This window comes from Ischnura elegans, chromosome 3 (genome assembly GCF_921293095.1).
Source record: "Ischnura elegans chromosome 3, ioIscEleg1.1, whole genome shotgun sequence".
Taxonomy (NCBI): domain Eukaryota; kingdom Metazoa; phylum Arthropoda; class Insecta; order Odonata; family Coenagrionidae; genus Ischnura; species Ischnura elegans.
Window position 1 is genome coordinate 13,841,989 of NC_060248.1, and position 17,850 is coordinate 13,859,838.

Here is a 17,850-nt window from a genome sequence, read left to right on the forward strand (position 1 = left end):
TATTTCTATTTTAGTCATTGAAAATAATTTAACAAAAATATTACTTTAAGACATCTTATATATTTCCAAAACTAAAAATGGTTGTAATATAAGATCGACATTGACAACTTAAGCATATATTATTATTTAATTAACCAAAAGTAACAGGTAACCATGACCCTTAGTTACCATAAATAAACATCGCAAAAAGATATTTAAAATTCTATAAAATTAGACTATGATCTCTTCTTTTTTGTTAATTTACAAGTGAATGTTTCTTTTTTATTATATTAATATAACAGGAAACGTTGATGTAACCCTTTAACATGCCTATGTATCAAAGTTATCTGCTGAATTTCATTTTAAGCCCTGATAATGGTTTGTAAATAAACGGAAACGTCGGCAAAATTTACGTTTCAATTTAAAGACGCACACTCCAAGATTCAAATTTTATATTAAATACTGAGGTCAGGAAAAGGAAATAATTTTTTTTTCCAAATCCCTCGTTGAGAACTCTATTAGCATCGTGCACACTCTTTAAAAAATTGGATGCAGAGGGTAAATCATAAAATAAAATATTTTTATAATGTGAATAAATCCATAAAAGTCGCAAGAAATACCTTGGTAAACTCTATCATCGACTGATTGCGGTATTCGTCGGAAATTCTCGCCTTGCCCGGTAGTCTCGATCGTTGTCGAGAAATCTCGAAGGGGCGAGACTTCTCGAGTCTCGTCAAGACTCTCGACCCAGGCGAGACTCTCGCCGCGCCGAGAGTCTCGTCCCGACAATGCCGAGAAATGAAATTCTCAAGTATTCCTCCAATTTCGCCTCCCAACAGGAACATCCTTCTTGATTTCACAATAAGGTCTACTCCCTTTCATTCTATCTCAAAATTCTATACTCTTCCTTCCTCGTTCACCCAACATTCTACCCTCCAACACCGTTTTTAACATTCATATCTCCTGCCTCCTCTAACGCTCTGCACAGATATATGAATTGTACTGTTAATAAAGCATTCTGCCGTTTAAGTTAGGTTTTTACGAAGCGTTTTACAAATTATCCCTAACTGCCTCCTCAATTTTTTTATTTGCTCAACCGGTTACGGCACTAATGCACCAATTTCTAGGGCACAGCTCTTACTTAGTGGCAAATGGATTACCCTTACAACGTGACGAACGTCAGACGATTGTTTTTTTTTCAAATATCCTCTTTATTTACTTCAAATTACAGTTTTTAAACGTCTCACTCCTTCAAACAACGTTCCCCTTTGCTAATCTTTTCAACAATATCCCCCTATCCTCTCTTTGTCAACAAATGCCTTACAACAAAAAAAAAACAGTTTTCTTGTAATTTCAAACGTTACAGTTATCCTTCGCCCTTTGAAGAACTTTTTCTAAACATTTTTACATCACAGAATAAAATCTTACTGAGACCCCGCTTGAGTACCCATTGAAATTTTGAGTGGAATCACACCCGCAGCACTTGGAGAGAGACTTTTTTTTTAAACTAAGGCGGGTTACACACTAGTGTCGTAGACATGATGTCTACGACAAATCTCGTGTCCGAGGCATGTCGCACGTGAAACGAACATGTGTTGTCAAATCAGAGCTTACGCACTGCTTGCGACAGATGTTCGAAGCATCATCTAAGTATCGGACAGGTGTCGCACGGTACCGGTTTGCCGGTGTTTGGTAAGACATGTCGCGCGAGACCTCACCCCGCGCATGCGCCCCTGCCACAGCCAGCACTCCCCGCTCAGTCTGTGGCGACGCCTTAGCAGTAGTACAACGTGATTTTAGCAACAGTACAACGTGAGTTATTTTTCTTTAGTACACATTGTGATTTTGTCCATTTGAACATTGGCAGTCCAGTAGGGGTGGGTCCAATATCGAGTGTGTAAAACCTACGCCGACGACGCCTTCGTCTCACAACTCCAAGTAATAACATCACTTCATCCTCCTCGGATGACATTTTGCACTCGACTGACAGCAACAACCGACAATTACGGTCATGCAACAAACGACAGAGACAAGTATAAAAGACATGCATGTCTCATGAAATTTGATCAGACACGACACGTGTCTTGAGACACGTGTCTTACGACACCTGTGTGTAACCCGCCTAAGTAAGCCCAGAAAGGGAAAGTTAAGACAGCTTTTCGTCACGTCTTATTTCATCAGAATTCATGGAAAACCTTTGACTTTGTAAACTGGACCCTTTTACTTTGTTATTCCTTCATGTAATAATCCGTGGCTTTCCGTCCCATGCTTTCCCTAATGGCACAAGAACTATCCAATTTCTCAGCCAACACATTCGGATCCTTGAAATTTGGCCATTCGTCTAACTGGTGATCTCGTACCCCTATTGGAACTTCTGTTTTCATTTCATAAGCCACTATCAATGTTTTTAACTCCCTAAAAGAATCCACATTCATGCCTTCAGTCCATCCTTGGAAATAATTAGTCAATGTATACACTACATCACTCCACAGCGTCCATTTTATTTAGACTGCTTGTAAAGTAACTCTGAACGTTTTGAACTCAATTTTTAATTTTATACAGTAAATTTTTCATCCATCTCTCACGCTTTTCTGTGTTTTGGAGCTACGCTTGTGATAACGAAGGTGAGGACATTCGTGGTTTAAATCGGATATTAGGTGACCGAAGAAAAGGATTTATAGATAGACTGAAAGCGAATAGGTCTAACCGTGGATTGATGAGGGATAACCAAGTTGGGTAATATGCAAAATCCTCCTAGCAAACCTGTCTTAGTCGGCGAAATAATTTGCTTATACAGGGAAACAGCCAGTGTGTTTGTGGCTGGTCTATTAAGGGACATATGACGTAAGCCGAAAGGGAACCAAATGCTATTTGACAATCGAAACATGGACGCTTAGCAAGGAAAACGAGAAAAGAGTGGAGGCGTTCGAGATGTGCGTGAGGAGAAGAATGGTGAAGGTAAAGTGGAAGAAGAGTAGGAGGAACGACGAAGTGCTGGACATGGTGGGTGAGGAGAGGCAGCTTTTAGATGAGATACGGAGGACACAGAAGGTATGGATGGAGGGAGTACATAGCGGGGAGGGGATGTTGAAAACGGTGTAAGAGGGAAGAATTTTCGGTAAACGATGGTGAGGCTGGAAGAGAATACATTTGTTCATTTGCAACTATATCTCGCATTCTTTAATTAACTTTTATCAGAATGCGGCTAATTCCACATTCAAGTCTCCTGTCGATACGTTAGTATGAGTCATCATATGCGTTTAACAGAGGATAGTGTAATTTAGGTTTAAAAACAGATCGAAATGACAGTAGACTTTTTCAGTTTTATGTATTTTTGGTTTTTCATTTCAATTAAAATTGTATGCAATTTAAAAAATTGAACATTTTTTTGCTCCACTAATAAGTTATTCTTTTTGAGATACGTGTTGTTAGAACTTAGCCATCGATATCTATATGTATAAATATATATAAAAGAAGATGTCTGTTTGTCTTTCCGATATGCGTTTTCACATGGCTTCAAAAATTGCAACCAAAATCAGTAAATAGGTGTATCTCATATTATCGAACCCCGTGGAGCTACTTTAGGTTTCTTTTTTGACGTGTCCTTTGCGTCGTTTTCTGATTGCCGTTTGTTACGTCACGTAATACAATTTCTGCGGATGGACATCCTACCGGGTAGGCACACCTCTTTACACACTCATATATCCTCTATATTATTTCCACTGCATAGATACCTTTTTCTCAACTTATACGCAACCAAACTCTACAAAATGAGGTATCAAAATGCACAGAATTTATCAGAGAACGTGCGACGGCATATCTTACTTCCTAAATATTGCTATTGTTTCCTAAAATTGGTTTTTAAATAATTAAAAAAAAAACGGTAAATATTCCTGACGTTAACGGTGCACAAACTGATACATTTGTTCATTTGCAACAATATCTCGCATTCTTTAATTAACTTTTATCAAAATCCGGCTGATTCCACATTCAAGTCTCCTGTTGATACGTAAGTATGAATCTTCATGTGCGTTTAGCAGAGGATAGTGTAATTACTTCCAATGTTGTGTTTAAAGAGGTCCTCTGACCTCAATTTGTACATGGACATTCCAATTAAATTTGTACATAAGACCCTGCCTTTTTTTCTACATTTTAAAATTAGAAACTCGCCTATCCCTCTGTGGACCTGCATTGAAAAGAGCGGGGGAAGCCCGCTGGGAGCGGGCGCAGCACGCTCGTAACATTAAAATTCTGCATTGTGACAATGAATCCCAAGTTCCAAGTTTCCCACTTCCCTGTGTACAATCATTTCCGGCCAACGCCGGGTGTAGTTTGAATAGTAAAACTTATGTTGGGAGTTGATCTCCAATGAATATGATCTTATGATAGCTAGCATACATGTCTTCGGTTGAAAATGGCTATTAGGGGCAACAGTTATTTGAATTTGTGTAAAAAATAATTTCTTTCCACAATAAAGTTACTTTAGTCTGATTATCCAACGCAAAATGGAGGGCAAATTGAATTGCAAAGCAGATATTCATAGTAATGAGAGATTTCATCAATTTTATGTGACATTACCTCTATCGCGATTTTCACGGGAATGAAGTCGTTACGCATGTCGAATTTTCAAACATACCTATGATGTTCGTGCGAAACCTGTAGAAAGTAATTTTGGCTTTAACCCTTTTTGCGCGTAATTAAACCTACAAAAGGCCTTTTCACGACTTTCTGTATGCAAAATTAGAAATTTCAATTAAATATGATGAAGAAAATGAATGCAGCGAAAGAATTACGATCTTTTGAATGGAATTTTTTCCCGTCAATATATAACAGTAACATCCGTGAGGCCGAATATTGGCAAATAGGGCAGACGATAGGATATATAAACTTAAGGATGGGAGATGATTGAAAGAAATGAGTTTGGCGAAGAAAGAAGACGTATTAATATGACATTGTGTTCGAGCATCGCCGACTAATATTCAAAATTAGGTCCCGGGGAAAAGTTTTCGTAATACCCTCCCTCGTGACGGAGAAATTCCACAAGATGGAGCTCGATATTGTGATTCATGATAAAGTTTTCGGAGGAAGGAAGGTATATCAAAGGTTTATAAAGGAACGGGGCTTAGCGAGCTTCTTTTTTTTTAATCGACGCAGCCCTCCCATAAAGCAACTCCGAGCTCTTGAGGTGCTTTTGAATGCGAGGGATGGCTGAACGGGTCCTTCGAACGGGGACTGTAAATGAGCGAGCGGGAGCCTACCCCTTTCTCCTCATGCTCCTCCCCCCTCCCTCCGTCGATTAACGTCCATAATTGGGCAAGTTTGTCGTCCCTCAAACCCCCTCCCCCACCCCCTTCCCTTGCGAAATCCCGTCGTCACTTTGCGGCGGCGGCCGAAAGAGGCGCCACCGATCTTCCGCACCACCAAAGTTGATCCAATAGAGAGCGATCCGATAAATTTGCGACATGGGAAACCTTGGGAGCAGAAGAGGCCCCGGGCGAACGGGGAATAAAAATAGCCCCAACCCCTTCCCCCGTCCAACCCACAAACTGCGCACCTACTAATAACCGAATTGAAAGATTGTTCACCACACTCTCTCCCCCTCCTCTTTCGCCGATAACATAAAGTATCTTACCTCATCCAGGCATTTTCTTAGAAATATGAAAATAAAATATCAACGCGAGTTAAGTTGCCACCCACTTTTCATAAGTTGATGACGTCAATATAGTTCTGGTTTACATACTTCATCAGGATGCAGGCTACTAGCAGGTAGCAGAGTACCCTCCTAGCAGGTAGCGCTTGGCTTAAATAAGGATTATTAATACATTATCAAACGAATGAAACTTTCCGACCTAAGGCAGTTTTAATAGGTGATTATTAAGACATGTTTCCCTGAGCTCTGTGCCTCATGCATACATTAATAATCTCAGACGATGTAAAACTCCTATCTACTCGTATAGAAACTAGGTACCTGTGACGTCAGTGGCATCGCATGGGCGCCAATCTGACCTTTTTCAAAGGCGGTTAAAATTGACCGTCGCCATTCGTCTAAACTGGGATTTCTAAAACCAAATAATTTGTGTATTATGAATACACTAATGGTGGGTAACGAATCGCAATCAATGCCTTTCGTTTTCTTTGATGAAGGAAACTACCCTATTGGGAACGAATATGTGTTTTCAGATCATTGGGAATTGGCGAATCAGCTGTAACATTTTTCCACGCTTTCACTTTTTTGTATCGATTGAAATTTGAGACTAGATCATGTTTTTGAGTATTTGAAAAAAAGTACTTAACGCACTATTATGAATATACTTTTGTCAATTTTTAAAAATTCATTTTCCCAAAGTTTGGTAAAATATTAAAATGCTTTTGGTTTGGGCGCTGTTTGAAAAAAAAAAAGTTTGGAAGTTGAGAGAAAGGCTTATTTTTGGGTGCGCGGAAATCGTAATTCGATTAATGCATCATTTCCGTTGAATCAAAGGTTCGCCTGGAAATGCATCAACAATGAAAACAAAATTATGTTAAAAAAAATACGCGCATATCTTAATCGTACCCTGCTAATAGACAAAGATACTCGTGCTCTATGCACAGAGGCACATAGCTTCGACGTGCGGTTCCTAGGTGCCAGCTCCATCGCCACAGTTCCCACGGACGTAGTAGGGCGATTCGAGTCACGCAGAGGACGTCAATTAAAATAATGAAGAGATAGAGGGGAAGCCAATGGAAGAAGACGCCGTCAAGTGGGCCCACGAATAAAGCAGCTCAGCGCAGATTATAGAGGTAAATTAAAGAGGGGCTTTAGGGATCTTTGGATGGCGACCACCCGACCCCTGGTCTCATCGAAATCGGAGGTCCGGAGTTTGATCCCCATGCACAGCGGTGAGGCACAGAGGAGAGATACGGGAGAGGGCGCAAACATATTCCAATGATCAAAACTGATGTAAAAAATATGTGCTAACATATACCGAACGCTAGATGTGTCAGCCAATCTGTGTAGAATAAATGATCGTAAATGGCCAAGATAATGTCTCATATTGACGAACCATGTCATAGAAGTGATAATTAGAAGCAAATTTTTTGACATTCCGGAGCTGGATGTGGTTTTAGATGAATTTTTACTAACAAAAACGCTTCTTCGTGACAAGCTTTCTTAAATACTGGGAATACAATTAAAATCGGACCATCTTGATACTTAAGTTAGCTTTAAATGCTTTGGTGACCTCAGGAGCTTCCAAAATCAAGCGTTTCTTTGGCATCTTATTTACACTATAGTAACAATATTCTGATGTATTTCAATTGTTGTCTATTTTAGCGCAAATCCAAGAAAAAATTGTATTTCTATCACTCCGGCACACGAAGTAATAGCGCTTAAAAGGATGAGAGGAAGGAAATCATATAGGGCGTCAGGTTTTCAAAGATGTCGGCATGCTCCCCGAGTGGAATATTTAGTACTCCACGGATTTTTTTCTAGGATACCCACAACCGTTTCCACCAACATTCAGCAGGTAAAACCTAATTTTCCGAATTTAAGCACATTCTTCCTTAACAACTGTAATTAGGGCCGTTTACCGATATTTACATCCGTGATGATACGATCGATCACGTTCATAATTTTTAAGCGCTAGTCGTCGCGAATGCAACCGCTCAAGAGCTAATTTTGAGAATAAACGGATCATTCTGTGCTCTTCGCTGCCGTGCGGACAGTTTTGAAAACCGAGAGTAGACCGACATGGACGCTGAACTAATGCTTCTAACAGGGACGGAGTAGGAATTCTCCACGTATTCTCCTTTTCAGCAGCAGTCGACGCAAATGCCGAGCTGCTGGTTACGTCTGACTCAAATGTTTCATCCAGAGCAAACGAAGTTAACAAGTAATTACTCGAGGACAACGGAACATACGCGAGTTCGAATTCAAGAGAAAGAGATGAAAGATATCGAAGGAGATATTTGTGTCGACAGGTGAACTGGAGCGCTTAGCATGGAAGCGAAAACGTTGGCAAAATAAACTGCACCTGCCCGCCTCACTTTGTTCCAACAATGCAGCATTTCATTAAAAGCTTCAACAAAGCGACTCCTGCACGCACGTCTGATGTCGATTTTTTTAAAATCGGCTGATGGCTTTTTATAATTTCGTATTCACATCCATTGATTTGAGCGTCCTCGAACTGAACCCAAATACAATGCGTTATAGTGTAATAACGAACTTACACGAGCAGTTAATTTACGCGAGTTTATCTTATCTTACGCGAGAGAAACTTATCCAAAAAATTGTATAATCCGTCCAAAATAATTCAATCAATGTTTCCGAGCAAAGAGACACAAATAAGGTGTTGGAATAGGGTGGTTTCCTTCATCAAAGAAAACGAAAGGCAATGATTGCGATTGGTTACCCACCATTAGTGTATTCATAATATACAAATTACTTTGTTTTAGAAATACCGGGTTAGACGAATGGCAATGGTCCATTTTTTATCCTCATTTGAAAAGGGCCAGATTGGCGCCCATGCGATGCCACTCCACATGACGTCACAAGGACCTAGTTTCTATAGGAGAAGATAGGAGTTATACATCGTCTGAGGTTACCAATGCATGCATGAGGCGCAGAGCTCAGGGAAACATGTCTCAACAATCACTTATTAAAACTGGGTAATGTCGGAAAGTTTTCCTCGTTTGATAAGTTATTAATAGTCCTTATCTAAGCCAAGCGCTACCAGCCAGCAGGGTACTAGGCTACCCGCTAGCAGCCTGCGTCGCGTCGTATCAGCGCTAAGCCTCGCCTCAAGGTCACCTCGCAGGGCGGCAACGGGAACCAGAAATACGTCACGTGGAGAGACTTCCCGGCATTCATACTTAAGCGTCGCGTTTTCGCGCGCTTGAAAATTTTCAATTTTCATTTTATCGCGAAAAATATATACATTGTCATTTTAAAATCTAAAAGCGTGAAATACGTGCTCCAGGAATAATAATCTTTCGATTTAGGCAATAAAAAAATAAAACGAAATCACCCTATTGAGTTGATCTGTTCCGATTTCTTTTCCGGCGTACAATAGGGTAGTTTCCTTCATCAAAGAAAACGAAAGGCATTAATTTCGATTCGTTACCCACCATTAGTGTATTCATTATATACAAATTATTTCATTTTAGAAATCCTAGTTTAGACGAATGGCAATGGTCAATTTTTATCCTCATTTGAAAAAGGCCAGATTGGCGCCCATGCGATTCCACTCCACGTGACGTCACAGGGATTTAGTTTCTATACTAGTAGTCTGAAGTTTTACACCGCCTGAGATTACCAATGCATGCATGAGGCGCAGAGCTCAGGGAAACATCTCTTAATAATCACCAATTAAAACTGCCTAAGGTCGGAAATTTTCCTTTTTTTGATAGGGTATTAATAGTCCTTATCTAAGCCAAGCGCTACCTGCTAGCAGGGTACTCTCCTACCTGCTATCAGCATGCATCTTAGCGGCGCTCATAGCCCCGCACCAAGTAGGCCTGACACGGCGGCATCGGGAACCAGAATGACGTCAAACGGGATTTTCCCAGCATTCATACTTCGCCGCCGCGTTTTCGCGCGCTTGAAAATTTTTACTTTTCATTTAATAGCGAAAAATAGAAATCATCATTTGAAAAATCTATAAGCGAGGAATATTTACTCCAGGAGTAATATTTTTTCGATTTAGGCAATAAAAAAATAATGGGAAACCACTCTATTACCAATGACATTTTACGTCCACGATATTTTTCATTCCGAGGTGCAATCTGCAGCGATTTACGGTTAGAACCAACAAAACACGGGCGCAAACCGCACGAAAAAAAACTAAATAAAAGTTCTTAAGTTTCACGCTTATTTTCACGTTCATTCAAAATCGATCGACCCCCACGCCGAGCTCAGCATTTCGGGGCTCCGTCCGCGTGTGTTGAAAAAGATTCACAACATTTTCGCCACTCATTCAGCTGGCGTCCTCAGGTGAAGTATTGAAGAATGCTTCGTGATCCTTATCAATTCTTTGTGATTATACAGGATACGTTGGTTGTCGAAACGAGGAATTTTCCCCGGCCGATCATGAAACATCCTCAAATTTTCGCAGAATTATTATTTCCCACGCAAATGAGAGGACACTCATCTTCTCTGTTGAAATCATTTGGTCCTTTAATAATTTCCACGACATCAAATACAAATAATTCGGGGGAAGCATGCATCTTCTTTCGTTTCTATTATAGAGACGTCAAATGATATCCAGCGTCCACGTTCACTTCAGGCGTGCTCTGCGATGGCCGATGCTATCAGCTGTTTGTTTTTAGTTGCTCTCTGGTAGACGTGTTTTCAGCGCTCTGCATGTTTCACTAATATCCCATAGCCAAATGAGCATTTGCACTTGGTATTCTCCCTAGAAGGGCGCTGGTGAAATTTTGCCCTTTGGCCCGGGAAGGATGTTATTGAATTATAAGAGAGAAGGGCTTAACCATGAAGAAAACTAGAGGGGGGAAAGACGAGGTCGTTCAGAATGTGACACAGAAAAGGTTATGGAAACGAAAATTTCACAAAATTATAACAGCGCTTTATTAGTTTCTAAAATTATTTGCACGGAAAAAATATTTTTATTACATATTTATACTAATATCCCTTTTCTTGAATATAAAAGAAAATTTTTCAAACAATTTTTGGAACTAAAATTAATTATTCTTCTAAAAGATCCCCCTTCTGCCCCCCGATGGGTATGCCCATGATAAGAGAAGCTAGACAAATCGTCAAAATACCAAATAATTTCCACGGGGAAGATGGGAACCCACTCATTAGCGCGTGGAAAAATAATAATTTCACGAAAGATTGAGGTTATTCCCAGATTTTTAGAGGAAAATTTCTCGTTTTGACGCAAAAAATCCCATATTTAAAAGAGGACCCCGAACCATCTTCTTTCAGCGTCAAATGCGTACTCCAGGAGTAATAATATTTCGATTTAAGCAATAAAACAATGATAGGAAAACAACCTATTGTTAATTGTTTCTATAAACCAGACTTTATATTCCTTTCAGGAAATGAGTAGCTCATATTAATCATTACAACCCGTGAGTTGGTCATGATAGGTATAGGTAGAGTTCATTCCGGGCTTAACCACATACGCGTGACATTCACGAGTCACATCACCTCCCTGGACCACCCTTGGAGGATTTTTAAGTAGGGAGTCCGACGCTTTCATCCCACATTTGAACCAGGGACCCCACGGCCCACTTGGATACCACACTCCCCATAGCTATCTATTAATAGCGACAAACTAAAATCGTTTTCTTACCCGCCTGTGCATATTTATTTGTTCAATATTTTCCCATTTATCTTGACCACCCGAAATAACTTTTTGTCCAGGTGCAAATTCGAAAATGTGTCAAGCAAATGTCCATAAGCCGTCAGGGGGACATTAATCAGCATGATTGCCTTCCTTGTAGCTTTGTTATTTACAAAGATATGAACAGCGGTATGTCTTTTTTAAATGGCACCCTATATTTTTTATTCGGCAATTCATTTCATCTCCTAAAGACTTATTCAAAAATGTAGCACAGTGGACCATTAACATTAAACAGCGTTATGAAAACATAAGAAACTCGTCCACTTACCGGAGTTAGCCGTAAACAAATTTGCACCTGGAAAAAAAGTTATTTCAGGTGGTCAAGATAAATGGGACACCCTGTATAATGAAATAATTCCAATTAAAAAGAGGAATAGTCTCCCATGTTCATCAAGTTCAGCCCCAAAAAAATCGAACAGAAAGGATCAGACCCTAATAACTTCCCATTCCGGCCTGCTGTCTCTCATGTTCCTTTCCGGAACCAGGTTCTTGGGTTTGGGGGAAGTCATAGGTGGATCTAGGAGGGGGGGGTACGAGGGCCCGTCCCCCCCCCCCCAGACCCTTAAAAAATAGGCAAGATTTTTAATACGGTCCCATTATCATTGCGTTCGTTTTGTATTACGAGGTATCCTTGTGCCACCTCCAGAACAAACTCCTGGATACGGCCTTGCTTGTCCCCCCTCCCCCCAGGAAGAAATCCTGGATCCGCCCCTGGGGGAAGCGCCACAATTAGAGGTGATATACTTTCCCTATTTTTCTTAAATTTTCTAGACTAATAATTCACTCCAGAACCGAAGCGATTATAATGATAACGCTCCCTATGTTTCATAATCCTTAATCATATCCCCTCTTGCAACATTAAACCATTGTACACTTTCAATAACAATTAATTTCGAGCATTTCATTTGGATATGATCGGTATTACAATACAGGCATTACATAGACGGTCCTCACCTCATTTCCAGTATCTATTGCCACAAAAAAATCCAATGCTGCTCTAAACAGCGTAATGCTCCCGATAGGTTCTTGGACTGGTGGCGCTTCTACTAGCCTCATCAAAGGAATATTCCCAAAGGCCTTGTAACGGGGGCCTAGACATGATATTACTATTACCGTACCACACTGCGCCTTCCAATGTTTCACTCAAATTTTCCCGTTCATTCAAAATCAACCAGACCCCGTGCTAATTCCAACAGCTTCCGCGGCGCCAATTTCTCCTATGAACTGACGTACGGCACTGGAATCTCGCTTTGAGTGAGTGCTATGTATGACTTTTTGCCAATTTTTTCCATAGAAACGGGCTTAACACTTCAACAAAAGAAAGGCAAAATGCGACCGGTCGAGAGAGTGGATGGCATGCGTTGTGCTCCTTAAGCGTTGAGACGAGGGCAGAGCAGTCCCGTCAAGAGTGCGTGCAGCTAAAACAGAAAGAGGGGGAAACACACTCAGCATGCCATTGGGTCGTTTCTGACCCTCTTTTGTTCGTTAGAAGGGGGGGCAGGAAAGGTCGAATGAAGTGGAGGTGGATGGGGGGAGGGGTCGCCGCTGGGTCAATTGGCGTCGTCGCAGTCATTTGTCTCAATGAGTGCGTGGCGCTCGTCTTTTGCTTTCAGATCACTCGACCAACACTCACTTCCATTCGAGGAGGTTCATGGAGGCTCAAAGAGAAGAAGTATGCATTAATGTATGCTATTTTTGTCTTCCGCCCGAGCGACCGACAATCGACTCCAAACATAGAATTTGATTCATCGGAGAGGTTTCGGGATATGCCCCGCGTGCGTCCATCTGCGTTGACAACAATATTCGAATTGATTATTGAGAAGCTTACTTCTTGTTTAGAATTTTCAAGATTTTCTTACAGCACTACTAAAGACTCCAAAAAATTAAAGCCCTGGATGACTAATAGCCTGTTAGCACAGATTGCCAGAAAAAATTATTTATTTAACAAAAGTTGGCGTCATCCAAATAACGTTAGTTTAAGAAATGAATACATTAAAAGTAAAAACAATTTGCGAAAGAACTTGAGACAAACCAGAGATTTATTACATGAATCAATTCGAAAAATTACGTAATAATTCCAGAGAACAATGGAAATTATTTAAAGAGTTGTCTGGTGAAGAGGCATCTAGCAAAAAATTATTGTCGCTTCTTATAGATAATAAAGTAATAACGGACGACATGGCATTGGCCAAGGAGTTTAATAATTATTTTATTAGTGTTTTTGAATCAGCAAAAATCAGGCAACAAGCACGAAAAAGTATTCCAATGAAAGATCCATGTTTTTCCAAAAGTCGGTGTGACTCGTTCTATTTCGATCCTATTGTCCCAAGGGAAATAATTAATTTGGTAAATTATCTTCGCTCTAGTTCATCATGTGGCTTTGATGGAATAAATAGCAATGTTTTAAAATTGATTATTCATGATATAGCTCCTGTGCTTACTCATGCATATAATTTAAGTTTAACCTCAGGCGAATTTCCAATCATATTTAAAAAAGCAGTTACGATACCTCTTTTCAAAAAAGGTGATCGAACAAAAATCCAAAACTATCGGCCAATTTCAATGCAACATAACATCAAATTGGTTTAAATCCTATTTGTCTGAACGCACTCAGTGTGTTAGAGTGGGCCTAATGTATAATGAATTTAAAATAGTGGACACTGGTGTGCCTCAGGGTTCTGTACTAGGACCAATATTATTCCTAATTTATATAAATGATTTATGTAGTTTTAAATTTAATGGTCTTTTGACAGCTTTTGCTGATGATGCCGCCTTAAGTTACAGTGGTTACGACCAAATAACCATTGCAAATGACGTTCAAAATGACTTGGACTTCATACGTAAATGGTTTGATTATAATGGGCTAAGTGAAAAAACCAAATTTATGTTTTTTGATCCTAGCAACTGCTATGCATTCAATCCTAAATTATATTACCATAATGTAGACTGCCTAAAGCAGAACTGTAGTTGTCTAATAATTGAGCAGGTCAGCAGCATAAAATATTTAGGAGTTACATTTGATAAATACTTGAAATGGTATCACCATATAAATGATTTAGTAAGAGTCTTACGATATTATGTATCGAAGCTGTATTTTATTCGACATAAGTGTCCTTACCATTTTCAAGTAATATTGTACAACGCTTTGGTTGGCACTAAGTTAAGTTACGGTTTGATATGTTGGGGTGGTGCCCACAAAACGGCATTGAACCCTGCAGTGATACTTCAAAAAAAGTTAATTAGAATAATCGCCAACAAAAATAGTTTTGAGCCTTCTTACCCCCTTTGTTAGTCTTAAGTTATTGCCATTAAGGTACATATTTGTTTATAAAACTTTAAAGTTATTTTTTTTGAGAAGTGGTAGTTTTCCAGCAATTTCTGGAACCGAGCATGGTTATAACTTACGTAGGAACGTAAATTTTCTAGTTCCTAAGCCTAATATTTCTTTATTTAAAAGATCATTTCTTTATTTGGGACCGAAGATTTATAATAAATTACCTTGTTTGATCAAAGAGTTAAAGAGCATAAATAAGTTTTGTAAAAAGGCCGAAGATTGGTTGTTGTCCCATGGTCATGGTGATATGGATGATCTTTTTGATGTTTGTGAATAATATAAATATTATTATATATTATTTTTATATTTTTGTGAAAGGAGGAAAAAAAGAAATTAATTTTTGTTCTGTCCACATATTATACTTTATTCTTGCTTATTGTAAGTTATTGTATCACATATATGTTTCATAGTGATAATGTTTCAAAAAAATTATATATACTTTCTTTTTGTTCCTGGTCTGCCGTGAAATTAATTTTTTAAGATGGTAGCTCCCATTCTGGTTTATTAACCATTGGGGCTACCTAAAGCTCCATTTGTTGTGTCCTGTTAAAAAAAAAGTGTACATTCAAGCTTGGAGTATTAAATTCAATTCAATTCAAATTCAATTCAATTCAATTCAATAGGGTAGTTCCTTCATCAAAGAAAACGAAAGGTATTGATTGCTATTCGTTACCCACCATTAAAGCATTCATAATATACCAATTATGTGGTTTTAGAAATCCCGGTTTAAACGAATAGCAATGGTCAATTTTAACCTCATTTGAAAAAGGACAGATTGGCGCCCATGCGATGCCACTCCACGTGACGTCACAGGGACCTCATTTCTATACGAGAGGACAGGACAATATTAAATACATGTTGCTTGGAAACTATGGGTTGACACTAAAAAACTAAGGTAAGGTTTGGGCACATAAAAATCTATAAAGATCAGCTATTAAAATTTAAAAAAAGTTTTCAAACAAAATATTTTTGTTGGCCTGTGTTATCTGCGTTTCATTTCGTCCCAGAGTTTTAGTTTAGTTTCGACCGGAAGTAGTTTTGACTCCGATTTTATTTTACCCTGAGTTTAGCTCTCCGGGTTTAAATCCATTTCGTTTCGTTTCTACGTTTCGCTCCCGGGAACGAAACTATTGAAATTTTACTGGTTTTGGCTTTCGTTTCGTTTATATTACCATCCCTGGCCATGAGGTTAGGGTAGGGAAGATTGGAGTGAATCCCGGCGTCGGCTTCAGCCTGCTCTTAACCAATAAGTACTGCCAACGTGGCCACGGCTTGACGCCCCATCTGATGGAGGAGGTATGCCCTCCACAAGCACTAAAGCAGGGATGGGGAAATCTCTGAATAATTTCCGCCATCGTCAGGACTTGAACCCGGGACCACAAGACATGAAGCCAACACTTTAACACCCACACAGCCTATTTCCTTTACTCTAAAATAGATTTTATTGGCATATGAAGAACTGCGGATCGACCGTGTAACTAATGAGGAAGTGCTAAGAAAAGTTGGGGAAAAGAGAAGTCTTCTAAAAACCTTGAGGAGTGGACGAGACAACTTAGTTGGACACATAATGAGACATGATGGCCTGATGAAAACAATCGCAGAAGGACAAGTGGAAGGGTAGAAGAGCCACGGACGGCCCAGAATTAGTCACATAGGATAGGCTATAAATAATGTAAAAGAGAAGAAATACGCCAGTATCCGAAGGGTAGCAGACAGAAGATATGAGGAGAAAGCGGCGTCCAGCCAATTTAAGGATGCTGGACTAACGGTGATGATGATGAAGTACTAACTCATGCCATAGTTACATGATTACATTGAAGTTTACGTGACGGTCGAGTTTCATCGAATTGCCAATTTTTGTCCAATTTCCCCAAAATTTAGGATTTCTCATGTATTTTGCATTCTGAACAATCCTAAATATGAATGGAAGTCCTGTACAGTGAATATTTTCAAGCGCGCGAAAACGCGACGGCTAAGTAGGAATGATGGAAAAAGTCCGTGTGACGTATTTCTGGTTCCCGCTGCCGCCCTGTGAGGTGACCTTGAGGCGAGGCTTGAGCGCTGATACGACGCGTCGTATCAGCGCTCGACGCGTCTGATACGACGCGTCGTCGCGACGCAGGCTGCTAGCAGGTAGCAGAGAACCCTGCTAGCAGGTAGCGCTTGGCTTAAATAAGGATTATTACTACCTTATCAAACGAAGGAAACTTTCCGACCTTAGACTATTTTAATAAGTGATTATAAAGAGATGTTTCCCTGAGCTCTGTGACTCATGCATGCATTGGTAATCTCAGACGATGTAAAACTCCTATCCTCTCGTGTAGAAACTAGGTCCCTGTGACGTCACGTGGAGTGGAATCGCATGGGCGCTAATCTGGCCTTTTTCAAATGAGGCTAAAATTGACCATTGCCATTCGTTTAAACAGGGATTTCTAAAACCAAATAATTTGTATATTATGAAAACCCTATTGGTGGGTAACGAATAGCAATGAATGCCTTTCCTTTTCTTTGATGAAGGAAACTACCCAATTAAAATAAATTTATATATTTTACTTATTTTAATGAAGGAATGGTAGATGCATCGTTTACATCGGCTTTCACAACAGACGACAAAAGACGATCGAATCAAAAAGTGGCCCATCGACATGAACGTAAATGTGCACTTTGGAGTTACGTCAGATGAAAATAAAATACCTCGAGCTGAGAAAGTGATCTCTCGAGCATAAAATTTGAAACGACGAGGAAATAGTTTCCTTTTTACAAACGTCATGTCCCGATCAATCGAAAACCCAACCCACCCCAGAATAGTCCCACCCGAGTTCAAATTTCGATACACCCAAAACATTCAAATTTCGATATGCATTCGCTCGGATTTAACATAATTTAGAGGGAAGAATTAATGCATGTATTAAAGTCGTATCACTTTGCTGCTTGTTGATTTCTCCGTCTGTTAACGTCTGTAAACGATGTACCATTCCCGTTTAAGATGAGTACCATAAATACATCTAATTTAAGCATCGTCGCAGCGCTTTCGTCCATATATAGCTAGGATTGTTTAGAATGCTAAATACGTGAAAAATCCTAAATTTGGCGATAATTCCACTAAAAATTGGCAATTCGATAAAACTCGACTGCTTACGATATTTCAATGTTATCCTCAACTTTTGACTACTATTTCGAGCGCTAATTTTG

At 39.6% G+C, this 17,850-nt stretch overlaps 1 protein-coding gene across 1 annotated transcript in view; it reads left to right on the plus strand.

Annotated features, from left to right (window-relative positions):
* Positions 1–17,850, plus strand: part of LOC124154915 (sodium-dependent noradrenaline transporter-like) — a 188,303-nt gene that overhangs the window by 141,532 nt on the left and 28,921 nt on the right. The window lies entirely within an intron of this gene.